The 22,161-nt window shown below is 47.5% G+C and overlaps 1 protein-coding gene across 1 annotated transcript in view; it reads left to right on the top strand.

Moving 5' to 3' along the window:
- Positions 1-22,161, top strand: part of MAML1 (mastermind like transcriptional coactivator 1) — a 54,850-nt gene that overhangs the window by 19,711 nt on the left and 12,978 nt on the right. The window lies entirely within an intron of this gene.

The raw sequence follows: 22,161 nt of genomic DNA, 5'->3' as shown, positions 1-22,161 counted from the left end.
ACTCTTTATGTTCTCTTTCATCTGTGGAACTTGTTTATTTTATTTTATTTTATTTTATTTTGAGACAGAGTCTCAGTCAGCCACCCAGGCTGGAGTGCAGTGGCGCCATCTCGGCTCACCGCAACCACCATCTTCTGAGTTCAAGTGATTCTCCCATCTCAGCCTCCCGAGTAGCTGGGATTACAGGCACCCGCCATCATGCCCAGCTAATTTTTGTATTTTAGTAGAGACAGGGTTTCACCATGTTGGCCAGGCTGGTCTTGAACTCCTGACCTTAGGTGATCCACCCGTCTTGGCCTCCCAAAGTGCTAGGATTATAGGCGTGAACCACTGCGCCCAGCCCATCTGTGGAACTCTTATCTCACTGTCACTTCATACTCACTGGAACAGGAAAGACTGTATTTATAATTATTGATTTCAGTTTGCTCACCCAAATCCTAGATGCTATTTGTGTGTGTGTGTGTGCTGGAGTGAAGGAGTCCTGAATTCACATTGTCTTTGGCCTCTGGCAATCTGCCTTCTGATTTCACTACTCAATTAAACTAGTCTATCTCGACATCTTTAATGCGTTTTTACTTTTATTACCCTCTGTGCTGCGTTTGATAATATTTCAAATTTTTCTCCTTAAGATGAAATTGCTGCACTTAACTCCCAGATCCATTTGGACAAGTAGTTTAAACTCTTAGAGTTTCAGCTGTTTTATTTGTAAAGGGAATAAGGGTGCCCAGCTTGGTCAGAGGAGTTTGAGTAAATGCATGTTCTGGACTTAAGCACCGAGTGATTGATGCCTCGAAGAAAGCAAATGGCAAAGGGTGAAGACAGGAGTGGATGAGATGAATCATGGGAGGAGAAGTGTTTCTGTTTGGGTTGTTTTATCTGTCTCTCTCTCTCTCTCTTTTTTTTCTTCTTTTTTTTTTCTTTTTTTTTGAGACAGGGTTTCGCCCTTGTTGCCTAGGCTAGAGTGCAATGGTGCGCGATCTTGGCTTACTGCAACCTCCGCCTCCCGGGTTCAAGTGATTCTCCTGCTTCAGCCTCCCAAGTAGCTAGCTGGGACTACAGGTGTACACCACGGCGTCTGGCCAATTTTTTATTTTTAGTAGAGATGGAGTTTCACCATGTTGGTCAAGCTGGTCTCAAACTCCTGACCTCAAGTAATCCACCCACCTCGGCCTCCCAAAGTGCTGGGATTACAGGCGTGAGCCACTGTGCCTGGCCCTTTTTTGTTTGTTTTGTTTTAATTAAGACGGAGTCTCACTCTGCCGCCCAGGCTGGATGGCACGACCTCGGCTCACTGCAACCTCCATTTCCTGGGTTCAAGCAATTCTCCTGTGTCAGCCTCCCAAGTAGCTGGGATTACAGGCATGCACCACCACATCCGGCTAATTTTTTGTATCTTTAGTAGAGACAGGGTTTCACCATGTTGGCCAGGCTGGTCTCGAACTCCAGACCTCAAGTGATCCACCTGCCTTGGCCTCCCAGAATGCTGGGGATTACAGGTGTGAGCCACCGTGCCTGACCTTGTTTGGGTTGTTTTAGAATGTAAAATTGGGCTGGGCACAGTGGCTCACGCCTGTAATCTCAGCACTTTGGGAGGTCAAAGTGGGTGGATCCCTTGAGCCCAGGGGTTTGAGACCAGCCTGGGCAATATGGCGAAACCCCATCTCTAAAAAATTGCGAAAATTAACTGGGTGTGGTGGCTGCATCTGTAGTCTCAGATACTCAAGAGGCTAAGATGGGAGGATCGCTTGAGCCTGGGAGGTGGAGACTGCAGTTAACCGAGATTGCGCCACTGCACTACAACCCAGGTGACAGAGAAAGACTGTGTCTCAAGAAAAAGAAATAAATGAATATAAAATTAAAGGCAGCCATGGTGGTTCACGCCTGCAATCCTAGCTGTTTGGTAGGACGAGTCAGGAGGATTGCTTGAGGCCAGTAGTTCCAGATCAGCTTGGGAAATATAATGAGACCCCATCTATTTGAAAAATAAAAAATTAGCTGAGTATGGTGGTGCATGCCTGTAGTCCTAGCTGCTGGGGAGACTGAAGTGGGAAGATTGAGCTCAGGAGCTGGAGGCTACAGTAAGCTAGGATCACCCCACTGCACTCCAGCCTGAGTGACAGAGCAAGACCCTGTCTCAAAAAGAAAAAAATAAATAAATGTGAAATTGAGCATATATTTGAAAGAAGCCACTACCACAGTGGTTCTCAAACTTGGCATGTGTCAAAATCACCTGAAGGGCTGACTAAAACTACTTTCTGTGCCCCACCCTTAGAGTTTCTGCCTCAGTGAGTATGGGGCAGTGCCTGGGAATTTGCATTTCTAATAGATTCCCAGGTGATGCCGATGCTGCCGGCCTGGGATCACACTTTGAGAACCACTGCTCTAGAACAAAACAAATTCAAGTTATTTTTGAAGGGCAGAAAGTCTCAGATGAGGCAGGTCCAGAGGGATAAGAAGGTGCAGCTGAAGGTAGTTAATCTTTGCAAGGAGAAGTGTTTCCCTTTATAGAAGAGAGAAAGAAAAGAGTTGATAAGACACTAAAATGTTTTGAGGTGAAAGAGAGGCATGTTTAAGGGAGTCACCTAAGCTGGACTTTGAGACACAGCTTTAAATCAAATACATCTGTGTCCAAATCCTGGTTCAGCACTCACACTCACATTCCGAGTTGTGTAACTTCTCTAAGCCTTAGTGCCTTTATCTTGAAATCCAGGATAACCAAACAGTACTTACCTTGTAGGTTGTTGTGAAGATTGAGTGATGAGCTAGTACTGCTTCCTGTTAGTGAGCAGAGAGAGCGAGCCTGTGAAACAGAGTGCCCTTGATGGTAGCAGTGGGGGAGGTGGGAAAGTTAATTCTGTGAACCTTCACTGGATCCCTGTAACTTGCTGAGCATTAGACTTGGCCCTGGGGATGAAAAGGGCAAGGCTTTGGTCTTCAGGGGTGGAAAGAGATGCAGAGAAAGTGAACATGTACAGTACGACACAAGTGCTTTACCACAAACATGAAATGTAGTATCATGTACAAAATACAGTTAGAGCTTTAGGGATAGAATAAAGAACTTGACCAGCAGTAGGGTAAGTGGTTGGAGAGAAGACACTACAGAGTTGATGTTTGAGCTAAATGAAGCTCGTCCAGCCTGCGGCCGAGATGGCTTTGAATGCAGCCCAACACAGATTCATAAACTTTCTTAAAACACTATGAGATTTATGCATGGACCTTTTTTTTAGCTCATCAGCTACTATTATTGTTAGCTTATTTTATTTGTGGCCCAAGACAGTTTTTCTTCTTCTTTTTTTTCTTTTAGACAGAGTCTCATTCTGTCACCCAGGCTCAAATGCAATGGCGCGATCTTGGCTCACTGCAACCTCCACCTCCCAGGTTGAAGCAGTTCTCCTGCTTCAGCCTCCCGAGTAGCTGAGATTACAGGTGCCCGCCACCGCGCCCAGCTAATTTTTTGTATTTTTAGTAGAGACAGGGTTTCACCATGTTGGCCAGGCTGGTCTCGAACTCCTGACCTCGTGATCTACCTGCCTTAGCTTCCCAAAGTGCTGGGATTACAGGCGTGGCCACCGTGCCCAGCAGTTGTTCTTCTCTCAGTGTGGCCCAGGGAAGCCAAAAGATTGGACACCCTGAGCTAAATCTTAAAAGATTAGTAGGAGGTGGCCAGTCCCGGTGGCTTATGCCTGTAATCCCAGCACTTTGGGAAGCTGAGATAGGCAGATCATGAGGTCAGGGATCGAGACCATCCTGGCTAACACGGTGAAACCCCGTCTCTACTAAAAATACTAAAACAAAATTGGCTGGGTGTGGTGGCGGGCTCCTGTGGTCCCAGCTGCTCGGGAGGCTGAGGCGGAGGAGTGGTGTGAACCTGAGAGGCGGAGCTTGCAGTGAGCAGAGATCTCGCTACTGCACTCCGACCTGGGCGACAGAGCGAGACTCTGTCTCAAAAATAAATAAATAAATAAATAAATTAATTAATTAATAAATTAAAAGATTAGTAGGCCATCACCAGGCTGGAGGCATATTCTCAGTCCTGAAAGACATTCAGTTTAAGTTGGGGCCCCAAGGGAATGCCAGGGGATTCAACAGAGAAGTTAATTGGGATCAGATCAAACAGGCCTTTATGTGCCAGGTTAAGGAGTTTGAACTTTATTTGTAAGTAATGGGGAAATAAGACACTTAAAACGGTGCAGATATGTGTTCTATAGTGGTCACACTGATACCATCATAAAGGGTGTGTTAGATCAGAGAGAGAATAGAAAGAGAAGTCAGCATGAAGTTATTTCTGTCATCTAGGATAAAAAATGAGGACTTGAACTAACATGGGGGTGGTATGGAGGTATCTCACTGGAGAGAGATTTAGAAGGGAGAATCAGAACTCAATGCCTGGTCATCAGGACAAGGATTGACCCATGTACTGAGACAGGGTGCATGAGAGCAAGGTGTGGGTTTGGGGAGGAAGGCAAAGAACCCAGCTCAGACTAGCAGGTATATCCTACCTGCCATTCACATGGAGAGTTCCAGTCTACAGCTGAATATGTGGGTCTAGAGCCCAGGAGAGAAGGCTGGGCAGGAAAGATAAGGATCCCAGAAATGTTCCCTTGATAAATATTTGAGTGCCTGCTCTATGCCAGGTTGTCAGGCTGTAGCTGAGACCCTGAGTGTGATGGAGTTGCCTGGGGAGGTGACTTCATTGAAAAGGAATGAAGGCCCTGGAGGCATCGTCAGTTAGGTAGCAGCCTGTAGAGTGGCCTCAGAGGCAGGAGCAGGTCCAGAGTGGTCGTGTGGGGCTTAAGGGAGGAAGGTGTCTGGAGAAGGGAGGAGTGCTCATCAGTGCCCAGTGCCTCGGGGAGGTCAAGCCGGGGTACACACTGAAGGAGGGCCCTTGGATTTAAGGATGAGGAGGTTGCCTTGGTGAGTATGACAAAGTGGAGACCACTCTTCTTTGAAGGAGCCCTGAAGGGAAGGAAGAGGACTAGCTGGACAGCGAGAGTGCCACCAGGTGCTCGGGAAGTGGCAGTGAAGTGCCTCAGCCACCCAGTAAGTGGCTGTGACTCACCCCTCACCCGCCCGCTTTTTTACATGAGGAACCAAAGCTGCTTAAGATGTTCAGTAATTTACTTGTGAGCACACAGCAGCTAAGTCCAGAGGGGGGATTCTAACCCGGTCTAGCTGCTCTTGCTGCTGCTAAATGGTACATGGAGTAGGACAAGGGTAAAAAGATGGGAGGTATTAGGCCGGGCGCGGTGGCTCAAGCCTGTAATCCCAGCACTTTGGGAGGCCGAGACGGGCGGATCACGAGGTCAGGAGATCGAGACCATCCTGGCTAACACGGTGAAACCCCGTCTCTACTAAAAAATACAAAAAACTAGCCGGGCGAGGTGGCGGGCGCCTGTAGTCCCAGCTACTCGGGAGGCTGAGGCAGGAGAATGGCGTAAACCCGGGAGGCGGAGCTTGCAGTGAGCCGAGATCCGGCCACTGCACTCCAGCCTGGGTGATAGAGCGAGACTCCGTCTCCAAAAAAAGAAAAAAAAAAAAAAAAAAAAAAAAAAAAGATGGGAGGTATTGTGAACCCTGGCCGGTGCACAGGGGAGGGAAGAACCAGGAACGAGGGAGATGAGTGGAAAACAGAAAAGTGTGGGGATCGAATGAGGGCCTTGAGAAGCCTGGCAGGGGATGGCAGAGAGAGCCCAGGCAGAGAGTGTGGCTGTGGACAGGAAGGGCGCCACTCCCACATGCACAGAGCCCCTCACTCAAATCAGAATTTCCCCATAAATGGGAAGATTGTGGTATGTACACTTTCAGGAGTTGTCATGATACATCTTTTCAGATAGAAGAGCCTGATTGTGTTCATAGAATAACAGAGTTTTAGAGGATTTTAGAGAGGTCTAGTCTAATCAACAAATAATTATCTGCCATTCTCTAAGCTAGCTCAAGTCTGTTACTCCAGAGTAACCCTCTGATCCTCTCTGGCTACTAACCAGTCTCCTCCTCTACTTTTCTTAAATAACAGCTTTCTTTCTTTCTTTCATTTTTTATTTCAGTAGTTTTTGGGGTATAGGTGGTTTTTGGTTACATGGATACATTCTTTAGTGGTGATTTCTGGGATTTTGGTGCACCTGTCACCCAGGCAGTGTACACTGTACCCTATATGTAGTCTTTTATTCTTTTATCCCTCACTCCCCTACGGCCGTCCCAAAGTTCATTATATAGTTCTTATGCCATTGCATCCTCATGCCCTAGTTCCCACTTATAAGTCATACTATACTTAAATAATATCTTTATTGAGATATAATTTACTTGCCATACAATTTATGCTTTTTTTTTTTTTTTTTTTTTTTTTTTTTTTGGTAGAGACAGGGTTTGTCATGTTCCCTAGGCTGGTCTTGAACTCCTGGCCTCAAGTGATCCACCCACCTCAGTCTCTCAAAGTGCTGGGATTACAGGCATGACCCATTGCGTCCGGCCACAATTTATGCATTTAAGGTGCATACTTCAGTGTTTTTTAGTGTATTTACAGAGTCGTGCAACCATCAGCACAATCAGTTATAGGACATTTTTATCACCCCAGAAGAAACCATCGTCATCAGTCCCCCCCACTGCCCTCCAGCGCTAGGCAACCACTAATATATTTTATCTCTTTATCTCCCTTTTAAAACTAAACTTGGGGGAGAACAGCCCATACTGTTTCTACTACTCAACTTGCAGTTACTTCTCAAGTCAAGTGTTTTTACTCCCCTACTCCTCTGAAACTGCTCAGGCAGTGTCATCCGTGACCCTCTACCTACCAGTCCCAGTGGACATGTTGAGCGTTGACCTTTGACGCATTTAGCCTGTCGGTTCTGCCTTGTGCTCTGTCTTTGGCATGGGATCTTCATCTGCCCCTTGGCTGGATTCTCACTCTTCCTGAATGATTGAATCTGCTCATATGTTCAGCTGCATGCTATGCTGATGACTATCTTTTCACAGAACTCATAGTCTGTATAATTCATTGCCTTTTGGCCATTACCTGGATGTCATGTAATCATGGCTAAAACTGAACTCAGCCTTCTACACCAAGGAAAACTCTGCTTTGCTTTTTTTTCTACTTACCCATGTGCTCAAATTAGAAACATCTTTCTCCCTCCTAATATAAATTGGTCTCCAGTACCTGCTGTATTTTCTTCCACCCTAACCCTAAAATCATCTCTTTCTCATACCCACAATCAGGTCCTCATCTCCTTCTCATGGATTATTTCGGCAGTTTCCTACTTGGTCACTGGCTGTATAGCCTCTTCTGAGATCGATTCCTCACATAATCATTATAGAGCACTTGTAAATACACAAATGTGACCTCATCTGCTAGGCCTATTAAAATGATACTCAGCACTACCACACCAATAAGCATTTATGCCCCTCCCACCCTCCCCCCAAACCCCCAGCTCTGTCCAGCCCAGCCCCAAATCTGAATCTGATCTAGCTTCTGACTACCAGATAGAAGAACTTGTAAAGGAACCATGGGGATACAAACAGCTAGCTATGGAAGTGGGAAATTCTGCAGAAGTAATGAAGCTTCGTAGACAAATAATTGTCAAAGGAAAAAAAAGAGGGAGAGAGAATTGTTGAGTCTTAAGAGTTTGTTGCCGGGCGCGGTGGCTCAAGCCTGTAATCCCAGCACTTTGGGAGGCCGAGACGGGCGGATCACGAGGTCAGGAGATCGAGACCATCCTGGCTAACACGGTGAAACCCCGTCTCTACTAAAAAATACAAGAAAATTAGCCGGGCGAGGTGGCGGGCGCCTGTAGTCCCAGTTACTCGGGAGGCTGAGGCAGGAGAATGGCGTGAACCCGGGGGGGCGGAGCTTGCAGTGAGCCGAGATTGCGCCACTGCACTCCAGCCTGGGGCACAGAGCAAGACTCCGTCTCAAAAAAAAAAAAAAAAAAAAAGAGTTTGTTACCCAAATGCATTGTGTTGGATGCTGGATCTTGATTTGAATAAACCCACTGTTAAAACAGTTTTTGTTTGTTTGTTTGTTTTGAGACAGAGTCTGGCTCTGGGATTACAGGCGTGAGCCACCACACCCAGCCAAAATCAAAATTTTTTAAATTTACTTTTACCATTAAGCTGGATCCTTTTGCCCTTTTTTTTTTTTTTTTGAAACGGAGTCTCCCAGACTGGAATGTGGTGGCACGATCTCGCTCACTGCAACCTCTGCCTCCCGGGTTTAAGAGATTCTTGTGCCTCAGTCTCCCAAGTAGCTGGGATTACAGGCGCACTCCACCTGGCTAATTTTTGTATTTTTAGTAGAGACAGGGTTTCACTATGTTGGCCAGGCTGATCTCGAACTCCTGACCTCAAGTAATCCACCCGCCTCGGCCTCCCAAAGTGCTGGGATTACAGGCATGACACACCGCTCCTGGCCCAGTTTGATTTTTTTAACATCCAATAATGATGTGGTTACTTTTCAAAGAGCTTTTATATTTCAGAGATAAAAGTTGAAGTATGGGTATGGTGGCTCACGCCTGCAATTCCAGCACTGTGGGAGCTAGAGACAGGCAGATCACTTGATGTCAGGAGTTTGAGACCAGCCTAGCCAACATGGTGAAACCCCAACTCTACTAAAAATACAAAAATTAGCTGGGTGTGGTGGCGCACAGCTGTAATCCCAGCTACTCGGGAGGCTGAGGCTTAAGAATTACTCGAGCCGGGGCGACAGAGAGAAACTGTCTCAAAAAAAAAAAAAAAAAGTTGAAGTATTTAAGGAGAAATGTGATTCCCAGGTTAGCACAAGGAGTGGGTGGGTATAAATGAGACAAGATTGGCCATGTGTTTCAACTGGGCAGTGGGTTTGTGGGGAGGCTCATTATACTTTTCTGTCTACTTTTGGTGTGTTTGAAATCTCCCATAATAAAGAAGAAAGGAGTTAGTCTGTCTTAAAAAGATACTGATGAGATAGGAAAATTTGAGCGCTGATGGGATGTGAGATAATAATTATTTTTAAAAACTGTGTTTTGGCTGGCCGCAGTGGTTCACGCCTGTAATCCCAGCACTTTGGGAGGCTGAGGCGAGTGGATCACCTGAGGTCAGGAGTTTGAGACCAGCCTGGCCAACGTGGTGGAACCCTGTCTCCACTAAAAATACAAAAATTAACCGGGTGTGGTGGTGGGTGCCTGTAATCCCAGCTACTTGGAAGGCTGAGACAGGAGAATCACTTGAACCTGGTAGACAGAGGTTTCAGTGAGCCATGATGGCGCCACTGCACCCCAGCCTGGGTGACAAGAGTGAGACTCAGTCTGAAAAAAAAAATTTTTTTTTATTACAGTAAAATACATATAACAGAATTTACCATCTTAACCGTATATAGATGTATACAGTACAGTGGCATTGAGTACATTCACATTGTTTTTTTATTCGTTTGTTTTTGAGACAGTCTTGCTCTGTCACTCAGGCTGGAGTGCAGTGGTGCAATCTTGGCTCACTGCAACCTCTCGAACCTGCAACCAGGTTCAAGTGTTTACCCTGCCTCAGCCTCCCAAGTACCTGGGATTACAGTCATATGCCACCTTGCTGGGCTAATTTTTGTATTTTTAGTAGAGACGAGTTTCACCATGTTGCCCAGGCTGGTCTCAAACTCTTGATCTCAGGTGATCCACCCGCCTCAGCCTCCCAAAGTGCTGGGATTACAGGCACGAGCCACTGCGCCTGGCCTTTTACTTTCTATTTCTATGAATTGACTATTTATACCAGGTGCCTCGTATAAGTGGAATCAATATAGTATTTATTTTTTTGTAACCAGTTTGTCTTACTTGATGTGATGCCCCTAAGTTTCATCCATGTAAATATGTGTGACAATGTTGTCCTTCCTTTCGAAGGCTAAATACTATTCCACTGTATGTACATATCACTTTTTTTGGGGGGGAGGACAGGGTCTCACTCTTGTCACCCAGGTTGGAGTGCAGTGACTCCATCTCAACACACTGCAACCTCCACCTCACCTGGCTAATTTTTTGTGTGTGTTTGTTTGTTTGTTTGTTTTCTAGAGACAGTTTTGCCATATTGGCCATGCTGGTCTTGAACTCCTGAGCTCAGGTGATCCACCCACCTTGGCCTCCCAGGGTGCTGGGATTATAGGCTTGAGACACCACGCCTGGCCTATATCACATGTTTTAATCCAGTCAGGTATTTATGGGCACTTGGATTGCTTCTCTTTTTTGGCTGTTATGAATAGTGCTGCTGCACCCAAAGGGTTACAGATGCCTCTCTGCATTCTTTTTTTTTTTTTTTTTTTTTTTTTTTTTTTTTTTTTTTTTTTGAGACGGAGTCTCGCTCTGTCGCCCAGGCTGGAGTGCAGTGGCCGGATCTCAGCTCACTGCAAGCTCCGCCTCCCGGGTTCCCGTCATTCTCCTGCCTCAGCCTCCCGAGTAGCTGGGACTACAGGCGCCCGCCACCTCGCCCGGCTAGTTTTTTGTATTTTTTTTTTAGTAGAGACGGGGTTTCACCGTGTTAGCCAGGATGGTCTCGATCTCCTGACCTCGTGATCCGCCCGCCTCGGCCTCCCAAAGTGCTGGGATTACAGGCTTGAGCCACCGCGCCCGGCCCCCTCTCTGCATTCTTGCTGTCAGTTCTTTTGGGTGGATACTCAAAGGTAGAATTCCTGGCTAGTATATGATAATTCTGTTTTTCAGTTTTTGAGGAACAGCCACACTTTTCCACAGCAGCTGCCCCATTTTACATTCCCACTAATTGTGCACCAAAGTTCAGTTTCTCCACATCTTCGCCAGTACTTGTTATTTTCAGGTTCTTGTTGTTGTTTTATTGTAGCCATCCTAATGGGTGTGAGGTAGTGATGAAAAAGAATTGTTAATGTTTTAGATATGATAATGGTATCATGATGTTGTATACACTTTTTTTTTTTTTTTTTTTTTTTTGAGATGGAGTCTCGCTCTGTGGCCCAGGCTGGAGTGCAGTGACGCCATCTGGGCTCATTGCAAGCTCTGCCTCCCGGGTTCACACCATTTTCCTGCCTCAGCCTCCCGAGTAGATGGGACTACAGGTGACCACCACCACCCCCGGCTAATTTTTTGTATTTTTTAGTAGAGACGGGGTTTCACCGTGTTAGCCAGGATGGTCTCAATCTCCTGACTTCGTGATCCACCTGCCTCGACCTCCCAAAGTGCTGGGATTACAGGCGTGAGCCACCGCGCCCGGCCAAAAAGAACTCTTAAATGTGGCTGGGCGCAATGGCTCAAGCCTGTAATCCCAGCACTTTGGGAGGCCGAGACGGGCGGATCACGAGGTCAGGAGATCGAGACCATGGTGAAACCCTGTCTGTAATAAAAAATACAAAAAATTAGCCAGGCGAGGTGGCGGGCACCTGTGGTCCCAGCTATGCGGGAGGCTGAGGCAGGGGAATGGCGTGAACCCGGGAGGCAGAGCTTGCAGTGAGCCGAGATCGCGCCACTGCACTGCAGCCTGAGCGACGGAAGGAGACTCTGCCTCAAAAAAAAAAAAAAGAAACAGTTCTTTTTGTTTATTTATTTATTTGTTTATTTATTTATTTTGAGACAGAGCCTCTGTTGGCAAGGCTGGAGTACAGTGGCATGGTCTTAGCTCACTGCAACCTCCACCTCCCAGGTTCAAGCAATTCTCCTGCCTCAGCCTCCTCGGTAGCTGGGACTACAGGCATGCATCACCATGCCCAGCTAATTTTTTGTATTTTTAATGGAGACGGGGTTTCACCATGTTGGCCAGGCTGGTCTCGAACTCCTGACCTTGTGATCTGCCGGCCTTGGCCTCCCAAAGCGCTGGGATTACAGGCAGGAGTCATTGTGCCCAGCCAAGACTTTTTTGGTTTTTTTCCAGACGGAAGTCTCTCTGTTGCCCAGACTGGAGTGGCTGATCTCAGCTCACTGTAGCCTCCGCCTCCTGGGTTCAAGCAGTTCTCTGCTTCAGCCTCCCAAGTAGCTGGGATTACAGGCGCCTGCCACCACGCCTGGCTAACTTTGTATTTTTAGTAGAGACAGGGTTTCACCATGTTGGCCAGGCTGGTCTTGAACTCCTGACCTTGTGATCCACCCTCCTCGGCCTCCCAAAGTGCTGGGGTTACAGGCTTGAACCATCACACCCAGCTAAGGGTTCTTTTTAGAGATACATACTGAGAAATATGTATTTCTAAATGGTATCATCTCTGGGATTTATTTTTTATTTTATTTAATTTATTTTTGAGATGGAGTCTTGCTCTGTCGCCCAGGCTGGAGTGCAGTGGCACGATCTTGGCTCACTGCAAGCTCCGCCTCCCGGGTTCACGCCATTCTCCTGCCTCAGCCTCCCTAGTAGCTGGGACTACAGGTGCCCACCACTATGCCCGGCTAATTTTTTGTATTTTTTTAGTAGAGACAGGGTTTCACCGTGTTAGCCAGGATGGTCTCGATCTCCTGACCTCGTGATCCGCCTGCCTCGGCCTCCCAGAGTGCTGGGATTACAGGCATGAGCCACCGCGCTCGGCCGTATTTGTTTTTTAAATAATCCAGTTGTCCAGTGGAGGGAGGTAGGAATGAAACCAAATTGGCCAAATCCTAATATTGTTTCAGTTGCATGATGTTTGCATGGGGGTTCATCATACTGTTCACTCTAGATTGCATATTTTGAAATCTTCCTTTAAATGACATTTTGGGGCCATAGTGATCATTCCCAGCCTCTCTCGCAGCACACTCCCGGTTGTGCTCTACATGTCAGCAACGGAAACTACTGCTGCTTTTCTGCTTGCCGCCTCCGCCCGTTCCCACACAGTGCTCATTTGTGCATCTTTGCCTTTGCCTCTTAGCCCAGAATGCCTTCCTCCCCTCCAGAGGACTCTTCTGTTTCCCTGATACCCTAACTCAGGGAAGTCTTCCCTTCTCTGGGAAGTCTTCCTACCATCCCTACACTGTCCTGCCCTCCCTTCTACTTCCTTCCCTAAGACTCCACCTCTGTCGCTCCTCCATCACATCCCAGAGGAGGAGGCAGATCGGCATGTCTTCGTCGTCTTATCCCTGGGCGTAGTTACCCTGCCTAGAATATAGTAAAAGCCTAGTGAATTTGGGGGGCTTTTTGTTTGTTTGTTGTTTTGTTTCATTTTGTTTTGTTTGAGACAGGGCCAGGCCAGAGTGCAGTGGCATGATCTTGGCTCACTGCAGCCTCTGCTTCTTGGACTGAAGCCATTCTCCTACCTCAGCCTCCTGAGTAGTTGGGACTGCTGGTGCGTGTCACCACGCCTGGCTAATTTTTGTATTTTTTCTTTTTCTTTTTTTTTTTTTTTTTTTTTAGACAGAGTCTCACACTCTTACCCAGGCTGGAGTGCGGTGGCGCAGTCTCCACTCCCTGCCACCTGTGCCTCCCAGATTGAAGCAATTCTCCTGTCTCAGCCTCCCAAGTAGCTGGTATTACAGGCACACGCCACCCCCAGATAATTTTTGTATTTTTAGTAGAGACGGAGTTTTACCATATTGGCCAGGCTGGTCTTGAATTCCTGATCTTGTGATGCGCCTGCCTTGGCCTCCCAAAGTGCTGGGATTACGTGCATGAGCCACCGCGCCCGGCCATTTTTGTATTTGTTTCTAGAGACCGGGTTTTGCCATGTTGCCCAGGCTGGTCTTAAACTCCTGGGCTCAAGCAAACCACCCACCCACAGCCTCTTAAAGTGGTGGGATTACAGGCGTGAGCCACTGTGCCCGGCTGTGAAGTTTGAATAATAACTTGCACTCTATTTACTGTTAATTTATACACAACCTACACCGAGCAGTATCTGCTGTATAGGAGGACTTTGGTGAGGAAGTGCTGTATGGGCCCCAGAGAGCATCTCCTTGTTCAGAGTAAAAATTGGTATCAGAAGGATAGCAATGTGGGCCAGGTGTGGTGGCTCACACCTGTAATCCCAGCACTTTTGGAGGCCGAGACAGGCAGATTGCTTGAGGTCAGGAGTTGAAGACCAGCCTGGCCAACATGGTGAAACCCCGTCTCTACTAAAAATGCAAAAATTAGCCAGGCGTGGTGGCGCGTGCCTGTAGTCCTAGCTACTTGGAAGGCTGAGGCAGGAGAATCACTTGAACCTGGGAGGCAGAGGTTGCAGTGAGCCGGAATGGTGCCACTGGACTCCAGCCTGGGTGACAGAGTAAGACTCCTCTCAAAAAAAAAAAAAAAGTGTAGCAATGTGGACTTTTAAAGCCAGTGGAACTCTAGATCATCTAACCCAGCCATCTTCAGATTCTAAATGGATTGTGTCTTAACATCACACATCTAGTTGGCAATTGCCTGCATTGTTTTCATGTCCACCAAGCAACCTTCTGAGCCTCACTGGTTTCCCAAATTAGTTTTTCTGTAGTGAAGAGAATATACTGACTGACTGCCAAGCACAAGAATCAATCTATTTAACAATTTTGTTTCTCAGTGAATTTTTTTTTTTTTTTTGGAGACGGAGTCTCACTGTGTCCCCCAGGCTGGAGTGCAGTGGCGCGACCTCGGCTCACTGCAAGCTTCGCCTCCCAGGTTCACACCATTCTCCTGCCTCAGCCTCCCAAGTAGCTGGGACTACAGGCGCCCACCACCTCGCCCGGCTAGTTTTTTGTATTTTTAGTAGAGACGGGGTTTCACCGTGGTCTCGATCTCCTGACCTTGTGATCTGCCCGCCTCGGCCTCCCAAAGTGCTGGGATTACAGGCGTGAGCCACCGCGCCCGGCCCCTCAGTGAATTTTAACTTTGATTATTCTGCAGAAAGAGATTGTATTGTTAAATGCTTACATAGCTTTGCTTTTTTAAAAAGCTATTTAAAAACTTTCTATTAAAAAAGGGTGATGGTTATATGCACATAGAACTATACACGTGCATTATACTATATCAAGTTCCTGGGTTTGATACTGTGCTGTAATTACATAAAATACAATCATTGGGGGAAACTGGGTGAAGGGTGCACAGGACCTCGCTGTACTATCTTTGCCACTTCCTGTGAATGTATAATTATTTCGAAAATGTTTAAATTTAAAAAGATGATGTGAAAAGTTTAGGCACCAAACTATAGAGTTTTCTGGAAAATGCCAGAACTGGAACTTACCTTCTCTGTGTCCTCGACAAGTGGATTCAGTGACAGGAATGGAGCTTATAGAGATCTTTAGTTCTCATCATGGTGAGTTGTTTGTATTCTAAATCAGTGACTATTCCAAACTAGTAAGACAAATAATGTCTTTAAAAGTGGGAATTTTACTAGCAGGAATTTTAGAACTTATAGACAGTTCTTTGATTTTCTTTCTTTCTTTCTTTTTTTAAATGAACAGGGTCTTTCTCTGTCTGCCAAGCTGGAGTGCAGTGGCACAATCATGGCTCACTGCAACCTCCCTCCTGGGCTCAAGTGTTCCTCTTACCTCAGCCTCCCAAATAGCTGGGACTACAGATATGCACCACTGTGCCTGGCTAATTATTTTTCTTTTTAGAGATGGGGTCTCACTATGTTGCCCAGGCTGGTCTTGAACTCCTGGGTTCAAGTGATCCTCCTGCCTTATCTTCCCAAAGTGTTGGGATTATAGGCGTGAGCTACCACACCCGACCATTTCTTTTTTTTCTTTTTAAAAAATATTTTACTGGCCCAGCGGTGGCTCACACCTATAATCCCAGCACTTTGGGAGACTAAGGTGGGCGGATCACTTGAGATCAGGAATTAAAGACCAGCCTGGCCAACATGGTGAAACCCCGTCTCTACTCAAAATACAAAAATCAGCCAGGCATGGTAGCGCATGCTTGTAGTCCCAGCTACCTGGGAGGCTGAGGCAGAAGAATAGCTTGAACCTGCAGAGGTTGCCACGAGCCAAGATCGTGCCACTGCACTCCAACCAGGGTGACAGAGCAAGACTCCATCTCAAAAAAAAAATTACAAAGATTGTTTGTGGCACTAGTATGTGGGATTTCATCATAGCACAGTTCATTTTTCTGGTAATGACACCTTGCTGGGTCTCTGTGCTTCACTCAGGGGAAGGTGCTCCTTTTTGTACAGTTTGAAACGGACTCACTCCATCCTGCTGCTGGTGTTTGATATGCAAGCTTCTCTTTTGGCATCACTCTCGGAAGTGTAATCCATCAGTTCTCTTCCGACAAATGGGGTCTGCCGACAGCAGCCCCCAACATTCAGAAGGGACCCTTCTTGAGACATCAAAACTTGGGAAATCTTGTGTAATTTTCTCAGTTACACTGGCAATAAAACAGGAACAATGATGCTCATCCTCTAGGGTAGTTTTTAAGGTTGAGTGAGATCCTGAATTAACTGGGAATAATAGGTTAATAATAATTAACTGGGAATACATCATAAGTAACTGGAAATGAGAGGTCAGCAAGCACATGACTTAAGTCAGGACTTGTTCCTACAGCACTTGGTTCAGATGTGTGCTTTATCAAAGTAACAACTTGCTACTTGACATGGATTTCCCTTCCTCAAGTCATTGAAAACTTGAGTGTTGCATGAAATGGACCTACTTTACCTGAAGAGAGGGTCAGGGCTCCTGACTGTCCTGTGGACATACAGGGTGCTGGGAGAGAAATGTTGACCATGGAATTGGGTTGGAATTGCCAATAGTTAACAATGATTGCCTTAAAAACTTCTGATGTTTTAAGTCCTGCCCTCTGGTGGAGTCCCAGTGGCCTTGCTGGTGGAGTCCCTCTGACTCTGATGAGGAACACAGGTTGGGAGGGCAGGGTCTCAACACATGGTTCAAATAATTCAAGTGAGAGAAATGGGTGTTAACAAATGGAGAGAAGTGGGTGGGTTCAAGAAATGTTAAGGAGGTAGACTCCATAGGACTTGCGTACCGATTGTATGCAGGGTCTAAGGAGGAATGGGAAGGAGGCTGTCTGGTTTCTGGTTTATGTGACAGGGCAGCTGGTAGTGAAAGTCTTATGTAGGAACAGAGGAAAGGGGAGAAAACAGGACTGGAGAGAGGCTGGCCTCAGCTTTGGACAGATATCATCTGAGTCATCACTCAAGTAGAGAAGGGCTCAGTAGGTCTTTGGATAGACAGGAGTAAGAGCTCTGCAGAGGTGGGGTATGAGATGGCCCATTTTTTCACAGACACCTTTCAAGTGCTGGACACTGTCTGAGGCACCGGGGTCTCTGCTTGGCATTCTAGTGTCGGGTTAGGCCCTGACACTAGATGAGTGCACCCTGGTGAGGGGATCGACAAGAAAGTACTGTGGTGTGGGTGGTAGGTGATGTGGATGATGGAGGAGATAAGCCACCTGAATTAGAAGCTGAGTCATCCCCAGAAAGGTTAGAGGGAAGAGGTGCTCTGGGCAAAGAGAAGAGCAGGTGCAGAGGCCCCGAGCAACACTGAGCAGGCACGTTTGAGAAGCTATAAGCTGAAAGCCAGCCGCATGACCCCAGCATGGTGCACAGCAGGGAGGGCTGTGAGGGAAGTTGGAAGGGACAAGGGCTGGGTGGATCAGCGTTTGGTTCCCAGACAGTTGGGTTTATTTGAGTGTGATGTTCAGTCGTGGGAATTTGAAGGCATGGGAATGTGTGAAGTCTCTCAGGTAGAGTATGTAGAGTAAAAGGGGGAGAGGGCTGTACTATTTGATAGAAGGGCAGAAGGGGAGACTTCTCAAAGGATACTAGAAACAACCAACCATGGAAGCAGAAGAGAATGCAAGAAAAGTGGTAAAGAAAAAGGGAACTTTAGGCTGGGCGCGGTGGCTCACGCCTGTAATCCCAGCACTTTGGGAGGCCGAGACCGGTGGATCACGAGGTCAGGAGATCGAGACCATCCTGGCTAACGCGGTGAAACCCCGTCTCTACTAAAAAATAGAAAAAACTAGCCGGGCGAGGTGTCGGGCGCCTGTAGTCCCAGCTACTCGGGAGGCTGAGGCAGGAGAATGGCGTAAACCTGGGAGGCGGAGCTTGCAGTGAGCTGAGATCCGGCCACTGCACTCCAGCCCGGGCGACAGAGCAAGACTCCGTCTCAAAAAAAAAAAAAAAAAAAGGGAACTTTAAAGATGGAAGCAGGCCAGGCGCGGTGGCTCACGCCTGTGATCCCAGCACTGTGGGAGGCCGAGGCGGGCAGATCACGAGGTCAGGAGATCGAGACCATCCTGGCTAACATGGTGAAACCTCGTCTCTACTAAAAATACAAAAAGTCAGCCGGGCGTGTTGGGGGGCACCTGTAGTCCCAGCTACTTGGGAGGCTGAGGCAGGAGAATGGCGTGAACCCGGAAGAAGGAACTTGTAGTGAGCTGAGATCACGCCACTGCGCTCCAGCCTGGGAGACAGAGCGGGTCTCCATCTCAAAAAAAAAAAAAAAAAAAAAAAAAGATGGAAGGAGGCCAGGTGCAGTGACTCACACCTGTAATCCCAGCACTTTGGGAGGCCAAGGTGGGCGGATCACCTGAGGTCAGGAGTTTGAGACCAGCCTGGTCAACATGGTGAAACCCCATCTCTACTAAAAATACAAAATTAGCTGGATGTGGTGGCACAGGCCTGTAATCCCAGCTGCTTGTGAGGCTGAGGCAGGAGAATCACTTGAACCCGGGAGGCAGAGGTTGCAGTGAGCTGGGATTGCACTCCAACCTGGGCGACAAGAGCGAAACTCTGTCTCAGTAGTAATAATAAAGATGGAATTAATAAGAGATAATAAGAGGGAGAGGAAGGGAGTGCGGGGAGAGAGGGAAAGGAAGGACTGAAAATATGGCCTGTGTATAGCAGTAGGAAGATCATTGTTGGCCTTGGAGAAAGCAGTTCTCAACTCCTCCCTTCCTTTTCCACACATCCTATCGATTTCCACATGAGCCAGGAATGTAACCCATATTGCCATAGATCAAGGTGCTGGCTCTAAGGGGTGGGAGCTGGTGGAGTTTTGCTGACAGGAGGATGACTGAAGAGGTAAAAGAGGAGGCAGGAGGAAAAGCAAATTGCCTGATGAGTAGGGCTAGACAGTGGCATTGGCTGCCAGTGCGTAAGGACCGCTGATGAGAGAACCACGCGAGTCTTCAGCAGCTGTGTCTGTCAGCTCAGAGTGGAAGCATGTAGGTGTTGTCATTTTTTGGTGAGTTTGGCCACAAAGCATTCTGGGATTGTAGTGGTGGGTGGTTGAAGGAGGAGGAAGTGGAGACTAGATGAAGGATTATGCTTCCTATAAGGCCAGTGCATGGTGGGTGAGAGGCTGACAGGATGCTGCTTAGGAGTCCAAAAGGTGTGGCCAGCTCCAGCTTGATTCAGAGCAGTGGTGGTATCCTGGAGCTCCTCTCCCAGAGCAGAGGATGGCAGGTGGCACCTGGAGAGTGTGACCTCCCAGGGAGGGAGCTGGCACAGCCTAGGATGGGAGTTAGTCAGCAGGGTGTCTTGGTGGAAGGCTGAGCACACGTGGTTCTCCAGCTGACCACGAGCATCTGGTCATATTATCTCCCAGGACTGGGTCCTCCCGGAACCCTGTACACTACAGAAACTCTTCAGTAGTTACAACAGGAACCTTTGAGCTGAGCACCCAGAAGTACCAGATGCGCTGGAGCAGGCTGCTATATTTATACATGGCAGCCAGTTAGTATTGCTTTACAGCACCTTCTGTGTTTGTTCTTACATAACTTTTAATCTGTTCAGGCTGTTTTCCTATCTCTATTGTAATTCTTGGAGTTCAGGCTCTAAGGCTTACTCATCTTTGCCCTGCATATCAGACACTCCTGCAAATGCTCAGGGCTTAAAAATCTGCCGGGGCCACCACATTACACACTCCTATCCCCGCCTACATTATTCCAGTTTAATTTTGTGAGTAGTTGAGAAAATGGCCCACTGTTTCCTTTGGTTAAAAGCAATAGGGCCGGGCGCGGTGGCTCAAGCCTGTAATCTCAGCACTTTGGGAGGCTGAGACGGGCGGATCACGAGGTCAGGAGATCGAGACCATCCTGGCTAACATGGTGAAACCCCGTCTCTACTAAAAAAATACAGAAAGCTAGCTGGGCGAGGTGGCGGGCGCCTGTAGTCCCAGCTGCTCTGGAGGCTGAGGCAGGAGAATGGCGTAAACCCGAGAGGCGGAGCTTGCAGTGAGCTGAGATCTGGCCACTGCACTCCAGCCTGGGCGATAGAGCGAGACTCCGTCTCAAAAAAAAAAAAAAGCAATAGGTATTACAAAATTGAGTTATTACATTGGAACTTGTCTGCAGCTGTTTGCATGTGGGTATTGAATGAGGGAGTGGTAGCTTTTGTAATTGCTAGGGCAAAGAAAGATTCTGTTTCTAATCTGAGACAACCAGCTGACTCATCAAGTGCCTTGACCCTTTAGATTTCTTTCTTTTTTCCTTCTTGGAAAATGGAAAACTGAGCTCCCAGATTTACAGATAGCCCAGACCTGACACTGTGGAACAAAAGAAAATGGTAGAAAAGGAGGCGGGGCGCGTGGCTCACGCCTGTAATCCCAGCACTTTGGGAGGCCGAGGGAGGCGGATCACGAGGTCAGGAGATTGAGACCATCCTGGCTAACATGGTGAAACCCCGTCTCTATAAAAATACAAAAAATTGGCCGGGCGCGGTGGCTCACGCCTGTAATCCCAGCACTTTGGGAGGCCGAGGTGGGTGGATCACGAGTTCAGGAGATCGAGACCATCCTGGCTAACACGGTGAAACCCCGTCTCTACTAAACATATTTTTTTAAAAAATTAGCCGGGCGAGGTGGCGGCGCCTGTGGTCCGGGCTACCTGGGAGGCTGAGGCAGGAGAATGGCGGGAACCCGGGAGGCGGAGCTTGCAGTGAGCCCAGATCGCGCCCCTGCACTCCAGCCTGGGCGACAGAGCGAGACTCCGTCTCAAAAAAAAAGAAAAAAAAGTACAAAATATTAGCCGGGCGTGGTGGCGGCATCTGTAGTCCCAGCTACTCGGGAGGCTGAGGCAGGAGAATGGCATGAACCCGGGAGGCGGAGTTTGCAGCGAGCCCAGGTAGCGCCACTGCACTCCAGCCTAGGAGACAGAGCAAGACCCTGTCTCAAAAAAAAAAAAAAAAAGAAAAAAAGAAAATGGTAGAAAAGATGAAAATCAAGGAAATTTTAGCAACTAATTTTTATTTCCTCTGACCATTTAAATGGGTATGAATTTACCTTCCGTAAGGAAAACTTTTAAAATAATGGCTTTTAAAAAGGGTCTATTTTATGTGCATGGTTCCCTTCCACCCCTAGGTGGCAGCAGAAAGCAGAAGAACCTGCATGAAAGGAAAGCAGACGTCCTGCAGCTGTGGGGCGGTGTTCCTGAATTCTAGGGTTGTTGCTTACCTCTGCCCTGCAGTTCCATTTGTCAGGCATTCCTGCGATTTTTTTTTTTTTTTTTCCAGACCGACTGAGTTACCCATATATGGATTTTTAAAAATACTGACTTGGCTAGGATTTATAGAGCACTGTGTAGTCAGCTTTAACAGTTAAGAAAAAAGCAAATGTTGATGTGGGGAAAAGAAGAAACACGAACATTAGAATTGGGGATTAGAGGTTGAGAAAATGGGCCTCCCTGGTGTCCAGTGGGTAGTCTGCTGTTGAGAATTGATGCCCGTGGAGTTGCCCCAGGTGGAACACCCAGGCCAGGACACTTCACCTGGGCTCCTGGGGTTGGTGTGGAGAGTCAGGTGGCCCTTCTCTGCAGCCGGAGAAGCTAGCACAGGGGGCTTCCTGTCTCCTCTGAATCCCGTCTAAACATAATAATGAGGGCTATTACTTGGAACATTTTCTAATAACATGCTATAGATGCTTAGGGTTTATGGGAAGGGGGGATGGTACCGGGGGTGGGGGATAAAGGATAAAAACGTAATAAACACAGGAAAGGAGCAGCGTGTGTTCAGAGGCTGAGCATAGGCACCTTCTCTGGGCAGTGGAGTTGAGTCCTGACTGCAGCACATGCAGCTGAGGAAGTAGTAGAACGATTCCATCTTCTTTTCCCTTCCCATCCCTTCTGACATGTTCTCATCTTAAAGTTGCTGCCCCTGAACTCCCAGAGTACTTACTGTATGCTGCTGTCAGTCTGTAGCCATGTCTGTGTATGTCCTGTGTCCTGAAAGCCCATGAGAGGAGGAGCTGCCTAGTTTGTCTCTATGTTCCCCACAGCACTTGTCTCTGGCACAAGGCAGAATCTTAACTTTAGTGGCATGAATCCATCGAGGAGGAAATGGGAAGCAGAGTCACAGTATCAGCTAGACATGATTGTGTT

This window comes from Chlorocebus sabaeus, chromosome 23 (genome assembly GCF_047675955.1).
Source record: "Chlorocebus sabaeus isolate Y175 chromosome 23, mChlSab1.0.hap1, whole genome shotgun sequence".
Taxonomy (NCBI): Eukaryota; Metazoa; Chordata; class Mammalia; order Primates; family Cercopithecidae; genus Chlorocebus; species Chlorocebus sabaeus.
This window is presented reverse-complemented; position numbering and strand designations above follow the sequence as displayed.